Here is a 10,076-nt window from a genome sequence, read left to right on the forward strand (position 1 = left end):
CAGAAAAATCCGCAGCAAATTAAGTATCACAATTTTAAATACAGTGAGGTGACTATGCAAATACAGGGTTGAATCCTGTTTTTATTAAAAATTTTGATACTTTGTTCATCATGCATTTCTGGCATTGATGTTGATTTTTTAAATATTACTTTAAAAGATTATTTATTTGCAAATCAAAACCACAATGAGATACCACCTCACACCCACTGAGACAGCTATCATCAAAAAGGTAGAAAAGAACAAGCTTTAGTGAGCTTGTGGGAAAATTGGAGGGTGTGGGGAAATTGCTTGGTGGGAGTGTTAAATGCTGTAGTCGAGAACACGTGGAGAACAGTTTGGCAGTTCATTAAAAATTTAAACACAGAATGACCATATGATGGGGCAATTCCACTCCTAGGTATAGACCCAAGAGATTGCAACAGGTGTTCAGACAAGTCCTTGTACATGCTTATTCAGAGCAGCACTAGTCAAAATAGCCAAAAGGTGAAAACAACCCAAATGTCCATCAACAGCTGAATCCATAAAAAAAAGATGGCAAATCCATATGCTAGATTATTCAGCCATAGAAAGGAATGAAGCACTGATATGATACGAAGTTGATGAACCTCAGGAGCATTATGCTGAGTGAAAGAAGCCCAATATTAAAACATCACATATGGGGGGGGGGCGGGTATAGCTCAAATGGTAGAGCACGTACTTAACATGCACGAGGTCCTGGGTTCAATCCCCAGTATCTCCTCCAAAAATAAATAAGTCTAATTACCTCCCTGAGCCAAAATAAACTAAGTAATACAATAATAAATAAAAATATTTTAAAATATATATAAAAAAGAAAATGTCCCCCAAAATTTTTTTAAAAAGGTCATATACAGTACAATTCAGTTTATATAAAATGTCCAGAACAGACAAATCCATACAGACAGAAAGCACACTGGTGTTGCCAGGGGCTGGGATGAGGGGATGGGGAGTGACTGCTCATGGAGACGGGTTTCCCTTCAAGGGAGATGGAAATGTTCTGCAACTAAACAGAGGTGCTGGTTGTACAACATTGTGAATGTACTAAATGGCACTGAATTGTACACTTTAAGATGATTGATTTTATGTTATATGAATTTTACCTCCATTTTAAAAAATAGATTTAAATAGGAAAAAATATTTATCTTGATCACTAGCTTTTGTTTTGTTTTGTTTTGGGGACACATTCTGAACCCTCCAAGTGTTGCCTGGAGGTGAATGTCTCTCCCCAGCCCTGGCCCTGCTCCCCTCTCCCTCTGGGTGTGGCCACCATGATCATTTCCAGTTTACAGACTGGGAAGTTGAGGTCACACAGCTAGTATCAGTGGGAGTAGCAAGTCAGCCCTCTTCATCGTGGCTGCACATCTGCAGATTCAACCAACAATGAAACGGCAAAGAATTCAAAATTCGTCGCCATTTTACAGAAGGGACTTGAGCATCTGTGGCTGTTTATATCAGTGGTGGTCCTGGAACCCATCCCCTGCGGATATCGAGGGATGGTTGTATTTGAGGTCCACTATCATCTGTATTTTTAATTAATCATTTTATGTGGTCTGTAAGCCACCAACCCTTCCTGATAGTTACATCTAGCTGCCTGTGTCCGGGGCTGGTCTGCGCCCCAGCCTGGAAGTCTAGCACTTAGCCCTGGACCCAGCCTAGCAGAGTCCAGAATGACTGCCCAATGGAAATCAGCAGGCGGCCTTATTTTTTTTCCTCAGTGATTTGTAAGCTTTGGGGAGTCACAGACCACACCTCAATAAAAGCTTTGGTACCTGTTCTAAAAAATGACAGGGGCACACAATTTTGGCTACAGTCTCAGGGATTCAATTCAAGAGGGACCAATGAAGATCAGGTTAAGCTCAAAGTCAGACATAGAAAACAAATGTATGGTTACCAAAGGGGACAGAGGGGGTGAGGGATAAATTAGGAGTTTGCGATTAATATATACACACTACTATATATAAAATAGATAAACAACACAGTCCTAATGTATACCACAGGGAACTATATTCAGTATCTTATAATAACCTATAATGGGAAACAATCTGAAAAAGAATGTATATATGTATATGTATAACTGAATCACTTTGCTGTACACCTGAAACTAACACAACACTGTAAATCAACTATACTTCAATTTTTAAAAAGCTCAAAATCAAACAAATACTCTGAGACTCAACCATTCTTAAGCCACCAGCATAATTGCTACTAAAGAGACACACACCCACAGGCAAAAAAGACACTTATCAGGCACATATAACAGCTGTCACTACCTGATTGCTTGCCTGATGACAGATAACCTAGAGCTGTCACTCTTACTAACTTATTTAATACTCAGGTGCTAGGTTTTATCTCCATTTTCAGCTGGAGAGATGGAGACAAGGAAGGCAAAATAACTTACCCAGATTGAGTGTGATGGTTTAAAAAAAAAAATCAACCTATAGAAAAGCTCACATGGTGAGGAACTGAGGCCTCCAGCAAACAGCCATGTGAGGGAGCCAGTTTGGAGATGGAGTCTCCAGTCCCAGCTAATTCCACGACTGCAGTCACGGCTGTCATCCAACTGCAACCTCATCAGATACCCCAAGCCTAAACCACCCATCCAGGCTCTCCAATTTCTGCTCTCCAAACTGTAAGATAACATTTGTTGTTTTAAACTGTTATGTTTTGGGGGGGAGACATTTGTTACACAGCAATGAGTAACTAATACAACAAACTAGGAAGCGGCAGAGATGGGATTTGAACCCAGGTCATCTGGTTCCACAGCCCAACATGCATCATAATATAGAAAATGAGAAACAATGTGGACGTCCATCAATAGGAGATTGGGTAAATAAATTATGGGCTATTTATTTGGTCATTAGAATTCTATACTGATTTCTAAGCAACTCCTTACAAACAACAGCAATATTTTATATATTTTTACATACCTATCAATAATTTATTTTTTATTGAAGTTTAGTTGATTTACAATGTTGTGTTAATTTCTGGTGTGCACCATAGTGATTCATTTATACACGTATATATAGTCCTTTCCATATTCTTTTTCATTATAGGCTATTAGAAGGTATAGTTCTTGGTGCTATACAGTAGGGCCTTGTTGTTTATTTTGTACATAATAGTTAGCGTCTGCAAATCCTGAACTCCCAATTTGTCCCTTCCCACCTCCCCCAATATTCTTCAAATAAAATCTCTGAAAAAAAATGTTTTAAAAAGAATTCTATGCTGCCATGAAAATGAATGAACTAGATCTTCAGGGCTTTGCCATGAGGTGTTCGTGTTATATGGTTATGTGACAAAATCAAGGTGCCCAAGGGAGCCTGTGGCATGATTCTATTTTGGTCAAAACAGACAAAAGCTTTTTCCCCCCACGTGTGTTTATATCTTCATAATAAAAGGACAGTTATAGTGGTTACCTCTAGGAAGGCAGGTTATGGGTGAGAGACAGCAAGTCTCTGTCTCTCTTTTTTACTTTATATACTTCTCCAAAGTCTGCATTTTTAGCAGTCAGACTGTATTACTTTGATAAAAAAAAAAATGTGAAAGCTGCACAAACAGAAGTCGTTGCCTCTATAGGGTCTGGAAGAGACGGGCATCCCGCCGGGAAAGAGTCTAGAATGCTGGGTCGGGGAAAGTGCCCATCTCTACATCCAGACAGAATGAGCCTTGTCATTCACTCATTCAGTGGCACGAGCACCTTGCTGGTGCCTTAGCAGGAATCCAGACAACAGCACCAAATGCACTAGGAATCACAGAGTCCACCGTTCACAGCAGCACATGCACAGAGAAAGAAAAAAGAGGTGGGGAAAAAAGCCAATGTCATTTGATATTATTGCTGAAGTTTGGTGAAACAGTAAAAATATATATATATTAATTTTTTAAATTTTCAACCCTTGAGCATGTGTTTTTCCCCCTCATTCACTTTCTCACGTTATGCTATAATTCACACGCTGTAATAGTGAGTCTGGTCTGGGGGCGGGGGGGGGGGGCGCTGATTTTGGCGCATGCGCAGATTCCTGTGACCGCCGCTGCAGTCAGGATACTGCGAAACAGCTTTATCAGCCCCCAAAGCTCCCTTACGCTGTCCCTTTGTCCTCACATCCCTCCCCAGCCCTTGGCAACCACTGCTGTGTTCTCTGTCAAGATAGGTTTTTCTTTTGGAGAATGTCACATGGATGAAATCATACGGCAGGTGCAGTTCCGAGACAGACTTCTTTCACTCAGAATAACGCCTTTCAGATTCATCCGCATTGTCACGCGTATCAGAAGTGCTCTCCTTTTCATCGCTGAGCAGGATTCTATTGTACGCAGGTATCAGTCTCTGTCTACTCCGGATATTTGGGTGATGGATTAGTGTCCTGGGGCCGCCATAACGAAGTACCACGAACCGGGTAGGGGGGCGGGGGGGGGAGGTGCTTAGAACAACACAGATTTATTCTGTCGAGTTTCTGGAGGACAGAAGTCCAAAGTTATGGTGTCATCAGGGCCATACTTCCTCCCAAGGTTCTAGGGGAGGTTCCTTCCTTGCCTCTTCCAGCATCTGGTGCTGGTTGTCAGTCTTTGATGGTCCTTGGCTTGTAGGTGCATCGCTGGGGTCTCTGCCTCCATTGTCACATGGCCTTTTCCTCTTTATGTCTGAGTTCAACTTATCCTCTTCCTGTAAGGACACCAGTCTTAGTGGATTAGGGCCCGGCCTGGCGGCCTCATCTTACCTCGATGACAACTACAAAGACCGTATCCCCAGATAAGGTCACATTCATAGATACTGAAGGTTAGGGCTTCAACATATCTTTAGGAGGTCAGTGTATCTTTTAGGGGGACATAGTTTACCCCATAATAGGTGAGTCCATGTTCTTTCAATATTTTGTGTGACAGAATAGGATGTAGTCATCAATCCCTCCTACTGAGCATTAAGTTCGATGGTCATCTCTAAAAAAATTTTTGAGTCCAGCTGGCATCTTTTTTCAGGGAACACGATTTTTATTTGAAGCCTCTAACAAGCTATGATTCAGATTTAGCTGTTTGGCAGACATTTTCTCCAAAATGAACAAAAGGGAAACAACTGTCAGTTCTGTTGCCAATGATAAGATTCAAGCTTTCAAGGGAAAAATCAAAACTGGGGGGAAACCGTATCTGTTACAGTGAGCTTGACCACTTCCTGACAGTTTTTAAAGGCTTTTCTGATGAGACAGATGGGTGGCGATATTAACAAGTGTAGCTTTCTGACGTTGAATGATGAAATATGACAACTTCTCCATGACTCAGGGAACCACTACTTTCCAAATGACCAATGTTACAATCATTATGGGGGGATCCATTCAGAGTGCAAGACAGACTTATAGATCTTTTAAAGTTTTTTTGGGGGGAGGGGTAGGTAATTAGGTTTATTTATCTATTTAAAGGAGGTACTGCGCACCTTCCAGTACCCAGGACCTTGTGCATGCTAGGCATGCACTCTGCCACTGAGCTACACCCTCCCTGCTCAAGACAGACCAATAGATTTTAAGTGGGAGCTACCAAAAAGATACATTCATGCCCTAACCACAGGAACCTGGGAATGTGACCTCAGTTGGCAAAAGAGTCTTTGCAGATGTAACTAAATGAAGATCATCCTGGATTACCCAGATGGGCCCTAAATCCAATGACAAGTGTCTGTATGAGAGACAGAAGAGGAAAAGACATGGACGTAGAGGAGAAGGCTACCTGATGATAGAGGCAGGGTTTGGAGTGATGCAGACCCAGCTGAGGAGCGCCTGCAGCCACCGGAAGCTGAAAGGAGCAAAGAGGGATTTTTCCCCTTAACGATGATGGTACATCTGAACGCCTGGGGATGAGGGAGATTGTGGCGTGTCCTAGGAACCACAGTTTGGTGAGGCTCAATATTATACATAAGATGTAACAGATTTCAATAAAAGCTATAAAAAATAACAAAATGTGCCCATGATCTAGCAAACTTTTTCTATAACGTGTAGTTAACTTTTTCCACCCAGTGGGGGTTTCAGTATCTATAATCAAGGCAAAAAACCCAGAACTGTCCATGACATACCTTACAGGTGGGAAAAGACCTTGATTACTTCATACTAGCTTTGCTCTGAATGTGCTGTGTGACTCTCGGCAAGACTGTGCCCTCTCTGAGCCCCAGTTTACCCACCCTCTACTGATGATCATACACCCCAGGCTCAGTATCCTTCTGAAGAAGATTCCAGAAGCAAAGAAGCTGCTTCCTTGGGAATTCGGCCACATCAAGGATATGGCTCAGAATATTATCTACAGCCCTTGAGGAGGAACTAAACATCCTTGCCTTTGTTTAATGGCTCAGTTATTATCATTTTGTCTTGCTGGACTGTTTTCCTTTGGAGGTGGGGCCTTTAGGAAGTGATTAGAGTTAGATTAGACCATGAGAGTAGGGCCCTCATTATGGGATTAATGCCCTTATTAAAAAAAGGGAGAAGATACCGGATCTCTGCTCTCTGCCATGGGAAGGTACCTGAGAAGACAGCCGTTCCCAAACCAGGAAGAGAGTCCTCACCAGACACTGGGTCTGCTAGCAACTTGATCTTGGGCTTCCAAGCCTCCAGAACTGTGAGAAATAAACGCTATTTAAGCAGCCCGGTCTGTGGTAATTTGTTTTAGCAGTCTGACCTAAGACACCTAATTATGGTCTGTTTTTATTGAGGCAGCATGAACACTTGAGGCGCGGTGAGATGCCCGTTTGTGGAATGGCACAGAGTTTGATACAACTATCTTGGTTTTATCTAGTTAATTGTCCTCTTCCTTTCTGCTATCAATTATCAGATTTTTAGACTTAGAAAGAGTCTTAAATCATCCAGTCCAGGGGTTGGCAAACTTTTCCTTCAAAAGGCTAGAAAGTCAATATTTTCAGCCACACGGGCCAGCCTCTGCTGCAATGATTCCACTCAGCTGTTGTAGCTTGAGAGAGGCCACAACAAAGTGTAAACAAATGAGTATGGCTCTATGCCAATAAAACTTTATTTGCAAACACAGGCAGTCGACTGGTTGTGGCCCTGGGCTGTAGTTTACCTACCTTTGACCTGATCCAACATTTTCATTTAACAAGGAGGGCGTCCCCGGGGTCAGGGGGCAAGTGAGAAGCAAAACCAGAGCTCACTCTCAAGCCTGCCAACATCCCGTCTTGTGCCTTCACTTTGACCTCTCAGCTGGCTTCCGTGGGCTCAATTAGATGCTAGTATCCTCCGCTAATTAAGCTGGGATTTTTCCCAGATGCCTCCAGGCAGGTACCAATCAGAAAGTGCAAAGTAAACACAGGTACAACCACCCACATCTGTGGTAACTCTTGGACGATGGCATTACCTTTGCTCAGCACCTGCTCAGCGTCAGAGACTCTGCCAAACTCTTCCCATGTATGTATCTTATGCTTCCCTAGAGGGACTCAGAGAAGTGAATATAAAGAAGACTCTCTCTTGCAATGAGGGCATGGATTTCAATTCTGCCCCACTGTTAGCTGTGGGACTGATGTCACTTCACCACTGAGTCTAATTTTTTTTCCTTAAAGTGAGTGTGAGAGCCCACTTCAAAGCATACTTTTTTAAAAACACCTGCTTGTGTGTTTAGCATGTTTCAAGTGCTTGATAGAAATTTCTAGGTGCAGCGGAGGTCTGGATTTGCTTACCAGACATAGTGGGCAGCTTCTAAGGTGGTCCCTGTGGATCCCTTCCCTTGACCATAAGGGATTTTGAATTTACTTTTAATGAGCATAATACAACAAAGGTGGTGGGATGTGGTTCCTCAAAAAATTAAATATAGAATTACCATATGATGCATAAATTGCACTTCTTGGAATATATCCAAAAGAATACAGGAGAAAACTTTGTAGGTGATGAAAATATTCCGTATCTTAATTATGGTGGTGACTATGTGGGCATATACATTTTTCAAAACTGATTAAACGGTACACTTAAAATGGGGACAGGGAGTAATGAAATGTCATTTCCAAGATAAGGTTGTAAAAAATCTATGACCCAGAAATTCCACTCCAAATTATACAATCCAAAGAATTGAAAACAGGTATTCAAACAAATGTTTATAGCAGCACTATCTAAGTAGCCAAAAGATGGAACCGCTCAAATGTCCATCCATGGATGAATGGATAAACAACATGTGGTATACAGATATTATGGAATATTATTCAGCCACAAAAAGAAATAAAGTTCCAATATATGTTACAACATGGATGAAGCTCAAAAACATTATGCTAAGTGAAAGAAGCCAGATGCGAAAGGTCACATCTTGTATGATTCCATTCACATGAAATGTCCAGAACAGCCAAGTCCATAGAGACAGAGCAGATTGGTGGTTGCCAGGGGCTGGGGGCAATTCTGAAAGAAGTTCTGTGGGTAAAATGCCATCAAACAGTGTCACAAGCTACAGAGAAATTGTGCATGAAAGGAAGAGTCGATGGATACAGCAAACTTCATTGTTGTCTTAAGAAATGGTCATACCACCCCAGCCTTCAGCAACCATCAACCTCTTCAATCAGCAGCCATCAACACTGATCCAAGACCCTCCACCAGCAAAAGGATTATGGCTCAGTGAAGCCTTAGATGATGGTTAGCTTTTTTGGCAAAGAGGTATTGTTAAATTAAGGTATGTACATTTTTTAGACATAATGCTATTGCATACTTAATAGACTACAATATAGTTTAAACATAACTTTTATATACACTAGGAAATCAAAAATCTCGTGTGACTCACTTTATTGCAATAGTCAATTTATCGTGGTAGTCTGGAACTGAACCTGCAATATCCCTGAGGTATGTCCCTATGAATGTGTGTGTGTCAATATTTAGACACATATTTCAAAGCTCTGACCTCTGGGTATGGTAGCTAAATTGGGAATTGGATGAAAATGTTAACTATCTTGATTGTGGTAGTGGTTTCATTGGTGCATACATCTATCAAAATTCATCAAATTGTACATTTGAAATATGTGTAGTTTACTGTACAGGAACTATACCACAATAAAAAAGTTTTCAAAGTCTGAAAATAATGGGGGAGGGTATAGCTCGGTGGTAGAGTGCTTGCTTAGCATGCACAAGATCCTGGGTTCATTCCCTGGTACTTCCATTAAAAAAAAAATAGCAATTTAAAGATAAATAAATAAACCTAATTACCCCCCCCAAACAAAACAAAAAGTCTACAAATAATAAATACTGGAAAGAAGGGAACCCTCTTATATTGTTGGTGGGAATGCAAATTGGCGAAGCCGCTATGGAGAACAGTATGGAGGTTCCTTAAAAAACTAAAAATAGAGTTACCATATGATCCTGGGCATATATCCAGAGGAAACTCTAATTCAAAAAGATATGTGCACCCCAATGTTTATGACAGTACTATTTATGATAGCCAAGACATGGAAGCAATCTAAATGTACATTGACAGATGACAGGATAAAGCAGTTGTGGTATATGGCTATAACAGAATACTACTCAGCCATGAAAAGGAATGAAATAATTTGCAGCAACAAGGATGGACCTGGAGATTATCATACTAAGTGAAGTAAGTCATACAGAGAAAGACAAATATCAGGATATCACTTCTATGTGGAATCTTAAAAAATGATACAAAATGATACAAAAATTTTAAAATCTTATTTACGAAGCAGATATAGATTCACAGACACAGAAAACAAACTTGTGGTTACCAAAGGGGAAAGGAGTGGGGGAGAGATAGATTAGGAGTTTGGGATTAACAGATACACACTACTATATATAAAATAGGTAAATAACAAGGCCCTACCAAATAGCACAGGGAACTATATCCAATATCTTGTAATAACCTATAATGGAAAAGAATCTGAAAAAGGGTATTTAAAACTGAATCACTTTACTGTACACCAGAAACTAACACAACATTGTAAATCAACTATATTTCAATTTTTTAAAAAGGAAGGAAATTCTGACACCTGCTACAACATAGATGAACCTTGAGGGCATGATTCTGAGTAAAATAAGCCAATCACAAAAGGACAGAAAGTGTATGATCCTACTTATGTGAAGTCCCTCAAACAGTCAAATTCTTAG

Source organism: Camelus bactrianus, chromosome 22 (assembly GCF_048773025.1).
Source record: "Camelus bactrianus isolate YW-2024 breed Bactrian camel chromosome 22, ASM4877302v1, whole genome shotgun sequence".
In the NCBI taxonomy this organism is placed as follows: domain Eukaryota; kingdom Metazoa; phylum Chordata; class Mammalia; order Artiodactyla; family Camelidae; genus Camelus; species Camelus bactrianus.